Source organism: Podarcis vaucheri (genome assembly GCF_965113315.1).
Source record: "Podarcis vaucheri genome assembly, chromosome: 5".
NCBI classification, from domain to species: domain Eukaryota; kingdom Metazoa; phylum Chordata; class Lepidosauria; order Squamata; family Lacertidae; genus Podarcis; species Podarcis vaucheri.
Genome location: NC_138763.1, coordinates 80,798,637 through 80,806,540, shown reverse-complemented (window position 1 = coordinate 80,806,540; position 7,904 = coordinate 80,798,637). Strand labels below are relative to the sequence as shown.

The following is a 7,904-nucleotide window of genomic DNA, read 5'->3' as shown; positions in this document are numbered from 1 at the left end:
GGGCATGGAGGACCTATTGCCTGCAGGTGCTCCACTCTCAGCCCCGTCAGAGGAAGCTGAGGTTGCCTCTGGGTCTGGTAACCCTCCAGCCTCTCCTGAGCTGCAGAGGCTCAGGGCAGAGAGGCGGAGGGAACTAAGTTCCCGCAGGAGGAGTGCTCGCCTCCAGGCCAGGAGAGGTGAGTCACCTGTGGACCGGGGCCGCCCTATGCCTCAGGGCAGATAAAAGCCAGCCAGCCCAGTCCCAAGTTGCAGGAGCAACATTGTTGCTAGCCTGTTCCTGCCTGCACCCTATCCTGCTTTTCTGCCGGAGCTCCTGACCTCACCCGACTCCCTGCCTTGGACCCAGCTTCAGCTTTGAGGGACTGCCTCCATACTGCACCCTTGACCTCGGACTGGACTCAGACCTCGCCTCTTGGTTAGCCCCCAGGACCAGCACAGGCAGTCAATCAAGTGGCGTGGGTCTGGGGAAACCTGGAGCGTGCCGATGCGCCACACAGAATTTTTAACTGAATGTCGCATGTGGGTCTTCAGCTTAACTTTCAATAAGCAGCATTTGTTACAATAAGTGAAAATGTTCCCGCAATATGTTCCCTGTTTTATTTGCTTGACCATAGAAGCTCCTTCCCCCACCTTCCTGCCAGCAATTAAAAACAGCAGAAACAACACAACCCAGCAATCACATCTTCACACTAATTAAGCAATGGGTGTAATGTATTTTTAAGGCCAAGATCATCCTTGGCAGAGGAAAACTATTTTACCCTGAAGTCTTTCCAAAGTAGACTTCTTAATGCCAGCTCCTACAGTGGTTCCCAGAGAGCTGCTGTTTCAGGTCAAACATATGCCAACTTAATGGTCCTTGAATTTTATTTTTCTCTCCCTGCAAGGTACCCATTCATCCAAGGAGCAATTTCTTTAAATGAGGCATCTTAATCTGAATTGCCAGTTACTACCTGTGGTGTCAACTTTTACCCCCATCACCTATGGGAAATGAAAGGCAGATTCAACAGCTCTGGTAAAGTTTTGTTTTGGGGTTGTTGTTGTTTTGCTCGCTGAAATTCCAAGCAAAAAAAGTTTGGGATCCAAATGTGCAAGATGTCGGGATTCGAACCATGCAAATGTGTGCTTCCGAAAAGCTCCACGCTCATTTTAGAAGCTAAGCAGGATTGGAGCCTGTCATTTTGGAAGGCCAAAGGGCACTACAGAAAGATGACTAAGAGAGGCGGGGAGAGTTCCTACTGTTTGAAAGCAGACAGTAATTTCTTGGCATGATTTATGAGAAAAATATACTATATTTGTACTAATCCATTGTCATGCTGGTGATGAACTGTGCATGTTCCAGGGTGAGGGAAGCACTCAAGACCAGCAGGATTGAAGGAAAGGAGCAACGTAACAGCATGGGTGTATAAGCAGAGGCAGGAGTGGACTTGGGTACTATGGCACCTGGGAAAGGCCATAATTTGGTGCCACACCTCACCCTCACCCTGCCTTCCCAAAGGCAGGTAAGGAGGCACTCGGCTTTGGGCTGGCATCAGGTGATCGGAACATATCACATCAGTTGCCCGGCTGCCATTGCATTTCCTGACCCCATTCAAAGTTCTAAGTAAAGGACCCCTGACCATTAGGTCCAGTCGTGATCGACTCTGGGGTTGTGGCGCTCATCTCGCTTTATTGGCCGAGGGAGCCGGCATTTGTCCACAGACAGCTTCTGGGTCATGTGGCCAGCATGACTAAGCCGCTTCTGGCGAACCAGAGCAGCACACGGAAATGCCGTTTACCTTCCCGCTGGAGTGGTACCTATTTATCTACTTGCACTTTGTGCTTTCGAACTGCTAGGTTGGCAGGAGCAGGCACTGAGCAATGGGAGCTCACCCCGTCGCTGGGATTCAAACCGCCGACCTTCTGATCGGCAAGCCCTAGGCTCTGTGGTTTAACCCACAGCGCCACCTGCGTCCCTCATTCAAAGTTCTAGTTATAACCTTTAGACCTTTGAAAGGTTTAGTACCCGGCTGCTATAAGGATTGTCTGCACCCATACCACCCTACCCATGTTCCAAGATCTGTGTCAGAGCTTTTGCTTAAGTATCCACCAGGGCGGATGACTAGGGCTGCATCTACACTGCTATTAAAAGAACACTGAAAATGCTCTAGAAAAGAACCATTCTAAAGCTCACAATGGAAAATTTCACAGAATTCCGATTTCAGCTCTACAGCGCCCTCTGGTGTCACAGGGTTCTAACGCATTTATAATGTTTTCATTTTACTAATGTAGCTGAGGCCCAGGTTAGCAAGCACTGCTAAGGGTCTTCTCAGCAGTGGCCCCACAATTGTGAAACTCATTTCTTTTTGAGATTCCGCAGGCCTCGCCCCTGTCAAGAGGGATATCAAGAGTTGAAGACCTATTTTCTTGATGGCTGTTGAGGGTTATGTTTATTTGAATGAATGTTTTATAGTTATAGGTTGAAATCTCGTTTTGATTTTAAGTGTTTTAAGCCATTTTGCGTAGCTTTCCTGAAAGCAAGGTTTGTGTCCACTGTTAGTGCTGCACACTTTTGCAAGCACTATCTAACTGCTAAGTACTTTGTAACTATACAAGTGGATCGTCCCTGAGCAATTAAGATAAACTTACTGCAGTTCTCTTAACTTCCCCCGTAATTCCTGCAGTGTGTTGCTCAAGGAGCAGGCCCTCCTAATGTACTCGGAATTGAGCTTTAGGCAAAATTTGGTCATGACTGTAATATTATTTCCCCTCCCAAGTCAAGTCTAGCCAAGGAATGTACAAAGCGAGAGCAAGCGCTTTGTGCTTAGCTCGACGGAGGCAAGAACAAACTGTGTTCGGCCACATATTAAAATTAAAGCAACGATAATCTAATTTGCTGAAGGAATTTCCATTAGTATTCACCTGGTGGCTAGCAGCTTTAATCTCCTGCCATTAGTGAAAATAGGAGCTCATTAAATAGCAATTATTCCTTTAATAAGGATAGGAGTCTGTGTAGAAACATTGCTGTTATCACTTCCCGCGTAATTGTTCTCAGTGGCCACCATTAATAGAGTGTCACTATGACACAGCCCATCCCCTTGTGTTCAGCTATCATCATCACCAACAGGTACTAGAAAGAGAGAAAAGTATAACGTACATTATTTCTGGATTTCCTCTGTGGAGTGCTGTAGAAACTCCTCAACGATAACTGTTTTATCAACTGTTTTATAACGAGATAGATAGATGATATAGATAGATAGACAGGATAGATAGATAGACTTCTTGCAAGCATTTAGGAATTTGCTTTAACTACACAATAGTAATTTTGACATGGTCCCTTGGACAATCACTTGCTTTGGTTTATTTTGTTTGAAGTTGGAACCACTTAAATACGGGAGCATGGTGAGAGAAGAAATGACAGTCCATCACACAGGACATATACCCATTTCTAAGCTTTATGTCTTCACTAGACAGTATTCTAGATCTGTTGTACCAAATCACAGTTCTCCTGAATGATATCATAGCTTTGCTTACAAACATCAGTTGCAGAAAAGGTACAACCTTCCCTTTTTGTTAAAATCAATATCCACCACACTGTGCTTACTGATGCTGTGCTGTGTCTAATAATCATTTGTTACGATGAAAACATAACCCATCGCTGCCAAATGCACTCTATTTTATTATTTATCTACGTGCCTAGCTGTGAATACTCCCACCATCTCTAAAAAGGAGCATTTATTATTAAATATTCCAATTTGCTCAGCACCCAAAGGCAGTGGGCTTAGCTCTATTCAGGCATTTGTTGTGTGTACAGCAGAGATAATGTTGACTTGAAATGAGGGCCAGAATTTTAGCCCCACCCACTGCAACTTTGCATCTGCTTTCTTGAACTATCGCACACTATGTAAGGTAAAGGTAAAAGGTAGAGGACCCCTGTACAGTTAAGTCCAGTCAAAGGTGACTATGGGGTTACAGCGCTCATCTCGCTTTCAGGCCAAGGGGGCCGGCATTTGTCCACTGATAGCTTTCCAGGTCATGTGGCCAGCATGAATAAACCGCTTCTGGTGCAATGGAACACTGTGACGGAAACCAGAGTGCACGGAAATGCTGTTTACCTTCCCGCCTCAGCTGTACTTATTTATCTACTTGCACTGGTGTGCTTTTGAACTGCTAGGCTGGCAGTAGCTGGGACATACCAATGGGAGCTTACCCTGTTGCACAGATTCGAACTGCCAGCCTTCCGATTGGCAAGCCCAAGAGGCTCAGTGGTTGAGAGCACAGTGCCACCTGCTCAAAACTCAGAGGATGAGCTGCTGCTCCCTTTTTGAGAGCTCTGCACAATCAGCATCCCTGAACTTATCAGTGTCCTGTTTGCATGGAGCCCCAGCATGCAAGCAGGAGCGCTTTATTACGGACCATCATGCATAAAGCACAGTTCTCCCATGAAACAGATGTGATATCAGAAGTGGATCTAAAAAGCAAAGGTCTGCGCCCAAGTCCACATGCAATTACCTTGCAAACAAGAAGCAGGTGAACAGGACTCCAATAAACCCGGTGTGGAAACTGAGTTGAAAAAGTGGAATCCGCCTGACGCAATACCGTATCTTTTTTCTTTCTCTTAATTTTCTATTGTGGGTGATAGCCATCACACTGAAAGTGGAGCCTGTCTTAACTCTGAATGGCAAGAAATTGTTTTATTGACACCCCCCCCCCCATTATTAATATAATCAGGCAAAGTGTGTATCACAGAGGAAGGTCTGTTAACTCTGGGTTTTTTGCCCATAAAGAGTTAATGTAATATTAAGCTACTGGTTCCTAACTGATCTCTAGCCTGCACTCTTTAACTATAATGGGGTATCCTTTTCAATATGAATTGGTTAGCCATGGTCAATATTTTAGCTTCCTCAAGAGAAATCTGCTAATTTCCCCATTGTGCCGCATTTGACATTGGCAGATGAATTTTCATTGGCATAAAGATTTTAATTTAGCTAATCATTTAAAAATATGACATGCATTTGGCATGATCCAGCCAAGGTTATGCAGTTTTCAGTCCTGTTGAATGCAATGAGAAATTTTCCAACATGTGCTTAACTCTCCTAATCAAACTGATCTGTGAGACTTCAAAACACTTCTCTCATGTGGGTTGTGCCCATTGCTACTTAGCCAGATGAGCAAGTCCTAGAGCAAGGGTGAGGAATATGTGGTTTATGGAAGTATGTGGTTTATGGAAGTGGACTACAACAACATCAGGAAAGCCAGAGGTTGCCCTCTGTGCCCTAGACGGGTAATTCAAGTGAGAAAATTTCTCTGCAGCACCCATGTTGTAGTCACAATAATTTTAGATTACTTCTTACCTCTGTGAAAAACATGCAGGGAAGAAAGGTTAAAAATCAGAGGCATCCATTTTTTCATACTCTGTTTCTACGTCCATATTACCATCCACCATGGAAAGAGATTTCGCCCCTACACCCCGGAATGAGCATGCAAATGGAATTAAGATCAGAAGCATATTGACTCAAAGGATCTGATTAAAGCTATATGACATGTAATTCCAATCTAATCCAGAGCTTTCCAAACTTTTCAAGTTAGTGACACACTTTTTTGGACATGAATCATTTTGCAACACAGTAATTCAGTTCTGCATCATTTTGTGACACAACAATTCAATTTTACTAGGGAACCGGGGGTTAAACTAACCCTTTCCAGCCCCAGGAAGAGCGCAGGGAGCGTTTGTGCGACACACCTACAACTGCAGCTGACACACCAACATATCGTGACACACAGTTTGGAAAACTCTGACCTAATCTTCCACCCGAGCAACACCTCCCCTTTACTGGCTCCTAATTTCTCAGTAGTAATGTATGGAAGTGAGAGCTGGACCATAAAGAAGGCTGATAGCCGAAGAATTGATGCTTTTGAATTATGGTGCTGGAGGAGACGCTTGAGAGTCCCATGGACTGCAAGAAGATCAAACCTCTCCATTCTTAAGGAAATCAGCCCTGAGTGCTCACTGGAAGGACAGATCCTGAAGCTGAGGCTCCAATACTTTGGCCACCTCATGAGAAGAGAAGACTCCCTGGAAAAGACCCTGATGTTGGGAAAGATTGAGGGCACAAGGAGAAGGGGACAACAGAGGACGAGATGGTTGGACAGTGTTCTCGAAGCTACCAGCATGAGTTTGACCAAACTGCGGAAGGCAGTGGAAGACAGGAGTGCCTGGCATGCTCTGGTCCATGGGGTCACGAAGAGTCAGACACGACTAAACGACTAAACAACAACAGCAGCAGATCAGATGCTTAAATTATCTGTGTCCTTCCTCACCTATTCATTTAAATGCAAAATGAGGTAGGAAGTGTTCCAGGAGATGTATCCCATTCCAAGAGGTGTATCCCCATCCCACCCAGTGTTCAGAGGCCAGACTCTCCCAGCGCCCAAGATTTGTCTCCCACCCCTACCATTTCCTCTCAAGTCTCTCAATAAGAGGTAGCTTGTCGGGCAAACAGGCTACTGATCCACCTATAGCTTGCTGCTGTTTCCTGCCTCACAGCTTCCACCCAGGAGGCAGGCACTAAAAATGAGGACCCCCTTTGACTTGGGGTGTCATGCCACTGTCTATGCCTGCTCACTTGCCATCTACCACTTTGACTCTCTAGCTGTGCTCAGATCTGCAAGTCGTTGCCCTGATATAGCTGAGGTGTTGCCAACGTCCACGTGCCAGCCTCCCTTCTATCAACTTATTTTGGTGCCAGAGTTTCCTGGGGAACTTATAGCACATTGTCGCATCGGGGGTGTTTAGAAGCCGACTCTCCCCTGTGTCTTCAGCTGCTGCTTCTTTGGCCACAACTATCTGTCTGTCTATTACACTGCTGATCTTCCCAATTAAATGAGTTCTCTGGATGGGTCACCAAACAACAGGGATCAACGTGCCCACACAGTGTTGCTGCCCACCTCAATGAGAGAGAGAAAGGGATCAAGAGAGATTTCTTTTGTGCACACACATGCTTACCTCTGTGAGGAAGTGCTGATATACACATGTTCCTCCTTCTGCCTGCCTCGATGTCAGGGACTTGACTAAGGAGGAATGGCGGGAGAGCTCCCCTCTTTTCTGAAGTTTCCCAAGGGCAGGAGGACAGTATTGATTTAGAACAGTGGTTTGCAGAAGGGCAAAGTCTAGAGGAGAAAAGCTGGGAAATACTGGGTGAGGAGCAGCTAGAAGAGCATACACCAGGAGAGAGACAGTTGGCTGATTCAGTGTCCTTGGATAGGCCCCCACCCCTTTGCCTAAGACTAGATGGGCTTGGAAAGTGATGGAACAGAAACCGCAATGGCAACAAGCTCAGATTACCCGACGTAAGAGTGACGCAGATTAATGGGGATGAAGGGGGTGAACCTTTACTGGGAGTAACGCCATATTTTAGCGTGCTATGCCTTCCTTTCTCTCTCGCAGTGATTATTAAAGAACTTACCCAGTAAGAACGCTCCTTCCATTTGATCTGTTTAATTACTGCCACCGGGGGAGAGATCCAATTCTCTGAAGCTTCAAACTAGGATAGAGAGAGAAGGCTGTGTCCCAGCATGCTTCTGCTGCTCATTTCAGAGAGAGAAGGATACTGGCCATTGTGGGCTAATGTTGATGCTGCCAGCACCAAAGAGAAGGACGAGTCATTGTGACCTTGCACTGATGCTCAAAGAGAAAGACTGGCCATTGTGACCCCATGTTGCCATGGTAATGTTGCTTGCCTGAAGGAGCATGGCTGCTTGAGGGAAAGAGACTGGCCATTGTGACCTCATGCTGAAGCTCTTGCCTGAAGGAGGGGCTGACCATTGCAACCCTTGAAGGTGGGAAACTAACTGCTGTGATCTCATGCCACAGGTGGTGATGGTGGTGATTTTATACACTGGTACCTCGGGTTAGAACGCGGGTGGCG

The 7,904-nt window shown here is 46.0% G+C and overlaps 1 long non-coding RNA gene across 1 annotated transcript; it reads right to left on the bottom strand.

Moving 5' to 3' along the window:
* Positions 1–2,948: 2,948 nt before the first annotated feature.
* LOC309532318 lies at positions 2,949–7,565 on the bottom strand. Its single transcript, XR_014219742.1, has 3 exons — positions 7,443–7,565; positions 5,331–7,160; positions 2,949–3,106 (listed from the first exon to the last, which is right to left on the bottom strand). It is a non-coding gene; the product is annotated as an uncharacterized lncRNA (long non-coding RNA).
* Positions 7,566–7,904: the final 339 nt, after the last annotated feature.